An 8462-nucleotide genomic window follows, 5' to 3' on the forward strand; every position below is an offset into this window, starting at 1 on the left:
TGTTAATTTTATTCTCTGAATTTTATTTTCTGAAGTAGAAATTGCAAACTGGATCCAAGAATTCTTTCTCAACATAATAGACATTCTCCCACATGGGGGTGAGCTGGACATCTCTGGCAGATGCAACATTATGGTGCTGAAGAGCATGCTGCATCCAGATGGACATGTAAAAAGCCCTGTCTTCCTAAGCTCTTGACTGTGGTACCTGAGTACGCTCAGGCAGTGAAGGAGAAAAATAACGTACATATGTGTTAGGGGTGGAGAACAGATTGCTAGCAATGAGCCTGAAAAGCGACTGAAGTCAGAAGCTAGCAGAGGAAAGTAGAAGTCTGCCAAGGGCACCAGGATTGAGGCCTGAAAGGAAGAGGGAGCAAGTGTAGACTACAGACCATTTAAGAGAACTGTACAGCAGTCAAAATGAAAAACAGCCTGGAGGGAAAGCTGGAAAAGCAGATGGAGAGTGATACAGACTTCGCAAGGGGGAAGGAACTGAGGTGACAAGGGAGTTACCTATGCTGAGAAATCAGATAGGAGAGAAGAAGAGAGTCTGGCTTGGCATAACAGAATCAGGAACATAAATGCTAAAGACATCTGAAGGGCAAGACCAGAGATAAACCAGAAAGAGGTGGGCTTGGGAAATGCAGTAGGCATTCTTCCACACGGGCTTGGGAAATTAATTAGGCTGAAGAGAAAAATTTGGAACAAGAAATGAAAGTAGTTAGGAACAGTGGGATAAAGAGATTTCAGCTTGCACAGGCCAGAAGTATCTCGGTTGGGTACCTTTGGACTTGGCAGGCAAGGAAACAGGGAAAGAAAGACTGAAAAGGCCCAATGGGAAGGGGCTACAGTGAAAAACCATCTAGGTTGACTGAATGTAACAGGGGTGAGGAAGACCAAAAATGGGTACTAAGATTCCTCTACCATCAGTGAGTCCTTTATGAGTCCAAATCCCCTCACACAGCAACTTCAGACATCACTTCCCAGAAGCGAAGGGAGGGATGGACAACTTTGCACCACCTTATGGCCCAGAAGAGGGAAAACTCAGGAAACAAAACATATGAATCTACGAAACGTCTATGGTACCTTTTATAAATAGCACCACCGCCATCACCACACAAAGTCCCCAAATTCTTTTCTTAACCAGCAGTATCAATACACATAGAATCATAGAACAGTTAGGGTTGGAAAGGACCTCAAGATCATCTAGTTCCAAACCCCTGCCATGGGCAGGGACACCTCACACTAAACCATCCCACACAAGGCTTCATCCAACCTGGCCTTGAACACTGCCAGGGATGGAGCACTCACAACCTCCCTGGGCAACCGATTCCAGTGTCTCACCACCCTAACAGGAAAGAATTTCCTCCTTATATCCAATCTAAACTTCCCCTGTTTAAGTTTTAACCCATTACCCCTTGTCCTGTCACTACAGTTTCTTATGAAGAGTCCCTCCCCAGCATCCCTATAGGCCCCCTTCAGATACTGGAAGGCTGCTATGAGGTCTCCATGCAGCCTTCTCATCTCCAGGCTGAACAGCCCCAACTTCCTCAGCCTGTCTTCATATGGGAGGTGCTCCAGTCCCCTGATCATCCTCGTGGCCCTCCTCTGGACTTGTTCCAGCAGTTCCATGTCCTTTTTATGTTGAGGACACCAGAACTGCACACAATACTCCAGGTGAGGTCTCACGAGAGCAGAGTAGAGGGGCAGGATCACCTACTTTGACCTGCTGGTCACGCTCCTTTTGATGCAGCCCAGGATACGGTTGGCTTTCTGGGCTGTGAGAACACACTGCCGGCTCATGTACATTTTCTCATCGACCAGCACCCCCAAGTCCTTTTCTGCAGGGCCGCTCTGAATCTCTTCTTTGCCCAGTCTGTAGCTGTGCCTGGGATTGCTCCAACCCAGGTGTAGGACCTTGCACTTGTCGTGGTTGAACTTCATAAGGTTGGCATCAGCCCACCTCACAAGCGTGTCAAGGTCCCTCTGGATGGCATCCCTTCCCTCCAGCATATCAACTGGACCACACAGCTTGGTGTCATTGGCAAACATGCTGAGGGCGCACTCAATCCCACTGTCCATGTCAGCGATGAAGATGTTAAACAAGACCGGTCCCAACACCGATCCCTGAGGGACACCACTCGTTACCGGTCTCCAGCCAGACATTGAGCCATTGACCACAACTCTTTGTGTGCGGCCATCCAGCCAGTTCTTTATCCACTGAGTGTTCCATCCACCAAATTGATATCTCTCCAATTTAGAGACAAGGATGTCATGTGGGACAGTGTCAAATGCTTTGCACAAGTCCAGGTAGATGACATCGACTGCTTTACCCTTGTCCATCAATTCTGTAGCCCCATCATAGAAGGCCACTAAATTGGTCAGGCAGGATTTCCCCTTAGTGAAGCCATGCTGGCTGTCACCAAGCACCTTGTTGTTTTTCATGTGCCTTAGCATGCCTTCCAGGAGAATGTGCTCCAAGATTTTGCCAGGCACAGAGGTGAGACTGACTGGTCTGTAATTCCCCGGGTCTTCCATTTTCCCCTTCTTGAAAATGGGGGTTACATTTCCCTTTTTCCAGTCGTCGGGAACTTCACCTGACTGCCATGATTTTTCAAATACGATGGCCAGTGGCTTAACAACTTCATTCGCCAGCTCCTTCAGGACCCGCGGATGGATTCCATCAGGTCCCATGGACTTGTGCAAGTTCAGATTTTTAAGATGGTCTCGAACCAGATCCTCTCCTACAGTGGGCCCAAGGTCTTCATTCTCACAGTCCCTGCGTCTACCTTCTAAGACCTGGGTGGTGCAGTCAGAGCCTTTGCCAGTGAAGACCGAGGCAAAGAAGTCATTCAGAACCTCAGCCTTCTCCAAATCCAGAGTAGCCAGTTCTCCCGAAAGCTTCCTCAGAGGGCCTATGTTGTCCCTAGTCTGTTTTTTGTTTGCTACGTACCTGTAGAATCCCTTCCGGTTATCCTTAACATCCCTGGCTAGGTTTAATTCTAACTGGGCCTTAGCTTTCCTAACCTGGTCCCTAGCTTCCCGGACAACATCCCTGTACTCTACCCAGGCCGCCTGTCCTTGCTTCCATTTTTTATAAACCTCTTTTTTCCTTTGAATTTTCCTCAGCAGCTCCTTGTCCATCCAAAGAGGTCTCCTGGCCCTTCTGCTGCACTTCCTTCTAGTTGGGATGCAGCACTCCTGAGCTTGTAGCAGGTGATCCTTGAATATCAACCAAGAGTCATGGGGCCCCCTGCCCTCCAGGGCTATATCCCATTTAACCTTACTAAGCAGGCTCCTGAAGAGGCCAAAGTCTGCTCTTTTGAAGTCCAGGGCAGTGAGCTTGCTGCACGCTCTTCTCACTCTCCTGGGGATCCCAAGTTCGACCATCTCATGATCGCTGCATCCAAGGCTGCCCTGGAGCACCACATTCTCAACCAGCCCTTCCCTGTTGGTGAGCACAAGGTCAAGCATGGCACCTCTCCTTGTCGGCTCCTCTATTACTTGCAGAAGGAAGTTGTCTTCCACACAATCGAGGAACCTCCTGGATTGCTTGTGCCGTGCAGTGCCATCGTTCCAACAGATGTCAGGGTGGTTGAAGTCCCCCATGAGAGCAAGGGCCTGCGAGCGTGAGGCTTTTTCCTATCTGTCTGTAGAGTGCTTCATCCACAGGTTCTCCTTGATCAGGCAGTCTGTAACAGATCCCCACAGTAATGTCTCCCATGGCTGTTTTCCCTTTAACCCTGACCCACAAACTCTCTGTAAACTGCTCACCTGCCTCCAGACAGAGTTCCATACTCTCCAGCCTATCCCTAACATAAAGGGCAACTCCCCCTCCCCGCCTGCCAGGCCTGTCTTTTCTAAAGAGCACACCTCAAAGTTGCACAAAAGGATTTTTTCCACACATCTCCTGACCACTGCTCTTTTCTGTACTCTGTTCTTTTGCCCCAAGAACACTGATGGTATGATGACTGCTTTATTTTTAAGAACCAAAATGTTGCAATTGCGATCATGTGACTTACAGTGAATAAAACAACTCAGAAGGACACTTTCACAATATGCTTTCCTTTTTCTCTACACCCCCTCCCACCCCCCCACCCCCCCCCCCAATGTAATACTACATGAGCTCATTTCAGATCTCATGATTTTCAACATTTCTTGTTCAACTTTGGAAAATGTGGGTTTTTTGAAAGGAAATTTTGGAGATTCTTCTTATCAGTACAGAAGTCTCAGCAGTCAACTAAATCATCTAGGCTGGAATAATTAGATAATATTTCGATTCCGTGTATCCTGCCATGGTTCTGCTCATGGACCTCTCATTGCAGCTGATGGGAATTTTGCATGGAGAATGATAACAAGAGAAGGAAGCTAATCATAGAATAATTTAGGTTGAAAATAGCCTTAAGATCATCAAGTGCAACTGTTAACCTAATACTGCCAAGTCCACCACTAAAGCACATCCCTAAGCACCACACCTACACATCTAAGTAGCTCCAGGCATGGGCACTCAGCCACTTCCCTGGGCAGCCTGTTTCGATGCTTAATAACACTTTTGGTGAGGAAATTTTCCCTAATGACCAATCTAAACCTCCCATGGTGCAACTTGAAGCCATTTCCTCTTGTCCTACCACTTGTTACTTGGGAGAAGAGATGAACACCCATCTTGCTACAGTCTCCATTCCAATAGTTGTAGAGAGAGAAAGATAAGTTCTCCCTTGAACCTCCTTTTCTCCATACTGAACAACACTAGTTCTCTCAGCTGCTCCTCACAAGAATTGTTCCCTAGAATCTTCACCACCTTCACTGCCCTTCTTTGGACATACTCCCACACTTTAATGTCTTTCTTGTAGCAAGTTGAAGATCTTGCAGTAATGTTACCAAATTATGTGACCTGAAATGTTCAGACATGTTGAAAAGGTGTTTTATCTATAAGGACCACTGTTTATTCAAGATATGTGTTTAACTGGGAGCAGAGCAGTAAGAGGTTCATAATAGCCTTGTAGGATTTACAAAATTCACCAGACCTGACATTTTGTTACACATTTAAAATTCATGCCAGATTCTAAAGTGCTGCTTGAATTTGTTTTCACAACAAACTCATGCAAACCCCATAATTTTTTAATGAAACCACATGAATATAATACTTTGAACAGTTTGGTTTTCAGTTTTCTGCACATATTTGAACCTAGAAATCAAAGTGAAATTCAAGGAATGGAAACTCACATGAATCAATCCAAAGCAAAGGTCTACTCAAATTCTTGCATATAGCTTTAATGAGTAGTCATGCCCAATGTCTGCCAATTTCTACACTGCAGTGTTGCATCTATTTAAAGGCTCATTTGAATTATTCTGAACTGAAAAAAAAAAAATGAACTGAAAAAGAAGTATAGATTTACTGAAAGATTACTTTAAGGCATGAAGTGCCTGCAAGTGTTCTGGAGCTTAACATTCTTACATACTGCTGTTCAGATCCATGGTTTTGTTATACTGCACATATGCATTTTGCAAGGAGTAAATCTATTTATGTTGCTAAAAGGTCATTCTAGATATAGAAGACTAGTTTGGGGGTGGGTGTATTTCTTTCTGGGTTGCATATATACTGAAATATAAAGCCTACAGTAAGAAGGAGAATATGCCTTCTCAGTAAGATTGCCCAAAAGGTGCAAAGCCCCAGGCCCTGTTCATCTCCAAATATCTCTGTCATGAACCCTAAATGAATGCGAGAATTCAGAGCAATAAAAGCAGAAGTAGTAGCTGAAACTTCAAATGATGTGTTAGCTTATATGAATGGTACCTACTATGCCCAGCACTTTGTTTCACCAGTAATAGAGAGGTTGTTGTCAGTAGAATCTTAATGCTACAGATGAAGTCCTGAGTCCTTTAAGGTCATTTGCAAGATTGATATTGGAGATTGGTGAGTCCAGGATTGCATCTAATATCACCTTGTGAGTTATACATATGCAAATATGTCACCTTCAAACCCTGATAGTACAAATATAAGCCCTATACCATCTTAGGGGAGAGCAAATGAATAAATACATGCTACTCCCTCTCCTGAAAATTGCCCCTTCAGCTATCTGAACTGGTCATTATTTGCAGTTCTCCACCTCTGCCAGGTGTTTAAATTAAATCTGTTTGTGAGAAGCAGAGCTGGTTATTGAGACTACAACTACGGCAGATTATATGAATGTAAAGCAAAGGAAAGTGTTTGAAGCACCATTTTAAGCTCTACAGATTAAACAATACTTGATTTGGAAAACACAGGTGTAGGCAGAAGAAAACTGTGAACATCTATGTATTCTGTAGCAGGAAAGAGTGAACTCTGGAGCTCATCTTCTTGGGAATAATATGTTCACAGTTTTCACTCAGAAGCCACCTGTCCCCTTGAGGTTGGACCTCTCTTTTTTTCATCAGGTCTGTAGGATTTTTTATTCTTTTTACTTTTTCAGTTAACAGGGGTTTTTTTGTTTGTTTGTTTGTTTTTGGTTGGGTGTGGGTTTTTTGTTTGTTTTTGTTTGTTTTCTTTTTACATGCCTGGATTGATTTCTGAGACTCTGGAAGCTTGTACAAGTAGGCAGAGTGAGAAACAGGAGGGAGCCTATGCTTTATAAGGAGCTTTAGATGGGATTTGCATTTACATGTGTGTGTGTCGTGGTTTAAACTCACTCAGCCGCGCAGCCACTCTCTCATTCCCCACCACCTTCCTTCCTCCCTCCCCTTACCCGCTCCCCTAGGGATGGGGAGGACAGTCGAAAGAATGTAACTCCCACGGGTTGAGATAAGAACAGCCCAGTAACTAAGGTATAAAATAAACCACTGCTGCTGCCACCAATAATAATAGTGATAAGGGAAATAACAAGGGAAGAGAATACAACCGCTCACCATCCGCCAAACAATACCCAGCCCAACCGAGCAGTGATCTAACACTTCTGGGTAACTACCCCCAGTGGGCATGATGTGCTGTGTTATGGAATACCTCTTTGGCTAGTTTGGGTCAGGTGTCCTGTCTCTGCTTCCTCCCGGCCTCCCCTCCTCCCTGGCAGAGCATGAGACTCAGAAAGTCCTTGGTCAGACTAAACATTCTGAGCAACAACTAAAAACATTGGTGTTATCAGTGCTGTTCCCAGGCTGAAAGTCAAAACCACAGCACTGCAGCAGCTACTAAGAAGGAGAAAAATGACTGCTACTGCTGAACTCAGGACAGCATGCTTGTGTGTGCCTTTGGTAGATGTGAAAGAAACTAGAAAAAAATTATAAGGACTGCAATATTCTGTACTGCCTAGGTAAAGCTCACCCAGGTGTACACGACCTGTGATTATGAAAGTGCTTTCCTGAAAGTTTAAGGTGCTGATGCATGCAAAATCTCTACCTACAACTCCAACTTGCGATAAAATTCAAACGTACGATAACAGGAAAAACATAGTTCTGAGCAGCATGAGCATCCTCATTCACACCTAGAAGGTCAGTAGACAGATATTTCAGCCTTCAGAATCATTCAGTCTTTGCCATGCATGAGAGACTGGTTGCCATGAGCACTGAAGTGCATTGGGGTCACCTCAGAACTGGTGTGGTCACCTCTCTGTCTTCAGCACCACCAGCGAACTCTAAATCTTATGTAAGGAGACTAACACTCAGGTCTCAAGAATAACACTGGTTAATCCATTTTGTTTAGCTGGGCAGAAATCAAACTGATGAGATGCTTTCACATGAAACATTTTGAGCTTTCATCATTGAAGCCGAACGCTGAATAGTTGCTTCCTCTGCTGGAATTGTGGGAACAGAATTTGGTGAATTTGTATGTGAGTACTGCTTCTTCCTAGAAATTTGACTGCACTCACTGATGAGCTACAAAGACCTCACCCCTTTCCCATGCTAGACTGGCACTATTTACCTTGTGAATTTAGATAGAATCATAGAATCACAGAATGGTTTGGGTTGGAAGGGACCTTAAAGATCATTTGGTTCCAGCCACCCTGCCGTGGGCAGGGAATCTTCCACTAGACCAGATTGTTTAAAGCCCTGTCCAACTTGGCCTTGAACACTGCCAGGGATGGGGCAGCCACAACTTCTCTGGGCAACCTGCCCCATTATCTCACCACCCTCATAGTAAACAGTTTTTTCCTAGTATCTAACTTAAATCACCCACTGTCAGCTTAAAGCCATTCCCCCTTGTCTTATGCCAACATGCCCTTGTAAAACATCCTCCAGATTTCTTTTAAGCCCCCTTTAGGTACTGGAAGCTACTCTAAGGTCTCCCCTGAGCCTTCTCTTCTCCAGGCTGAATAAGCCCAACTGTCTCAGTCTGTCTTCACAAGAGAGGTGCTGCAGCTCTTCTGTATCCCTCTTTGTTTTGGGAGCCTCAGAGCTGAATGCAGTACTGCACGTGGGGTCTGACGAGAATAGAGCAGAGAGGGAGAATCCCATCTCTCATCCTGATGGTTATGCTTCTTTTGATGCAACTCAGG

This window comes from Lathamus discolor, chromosome Z (genome assembly GCF_037157495.1).
Source record: "Lathamus discolor isolate bLatDis1 chromosome Z, bLatDis1.hap1, whole genome shotgun sequence".
NCBI lineage: Eukaryota > Metazoa > Chordata > Aves > Psittaciformes > Psittacidae > Lathamus > Lathamus discolor.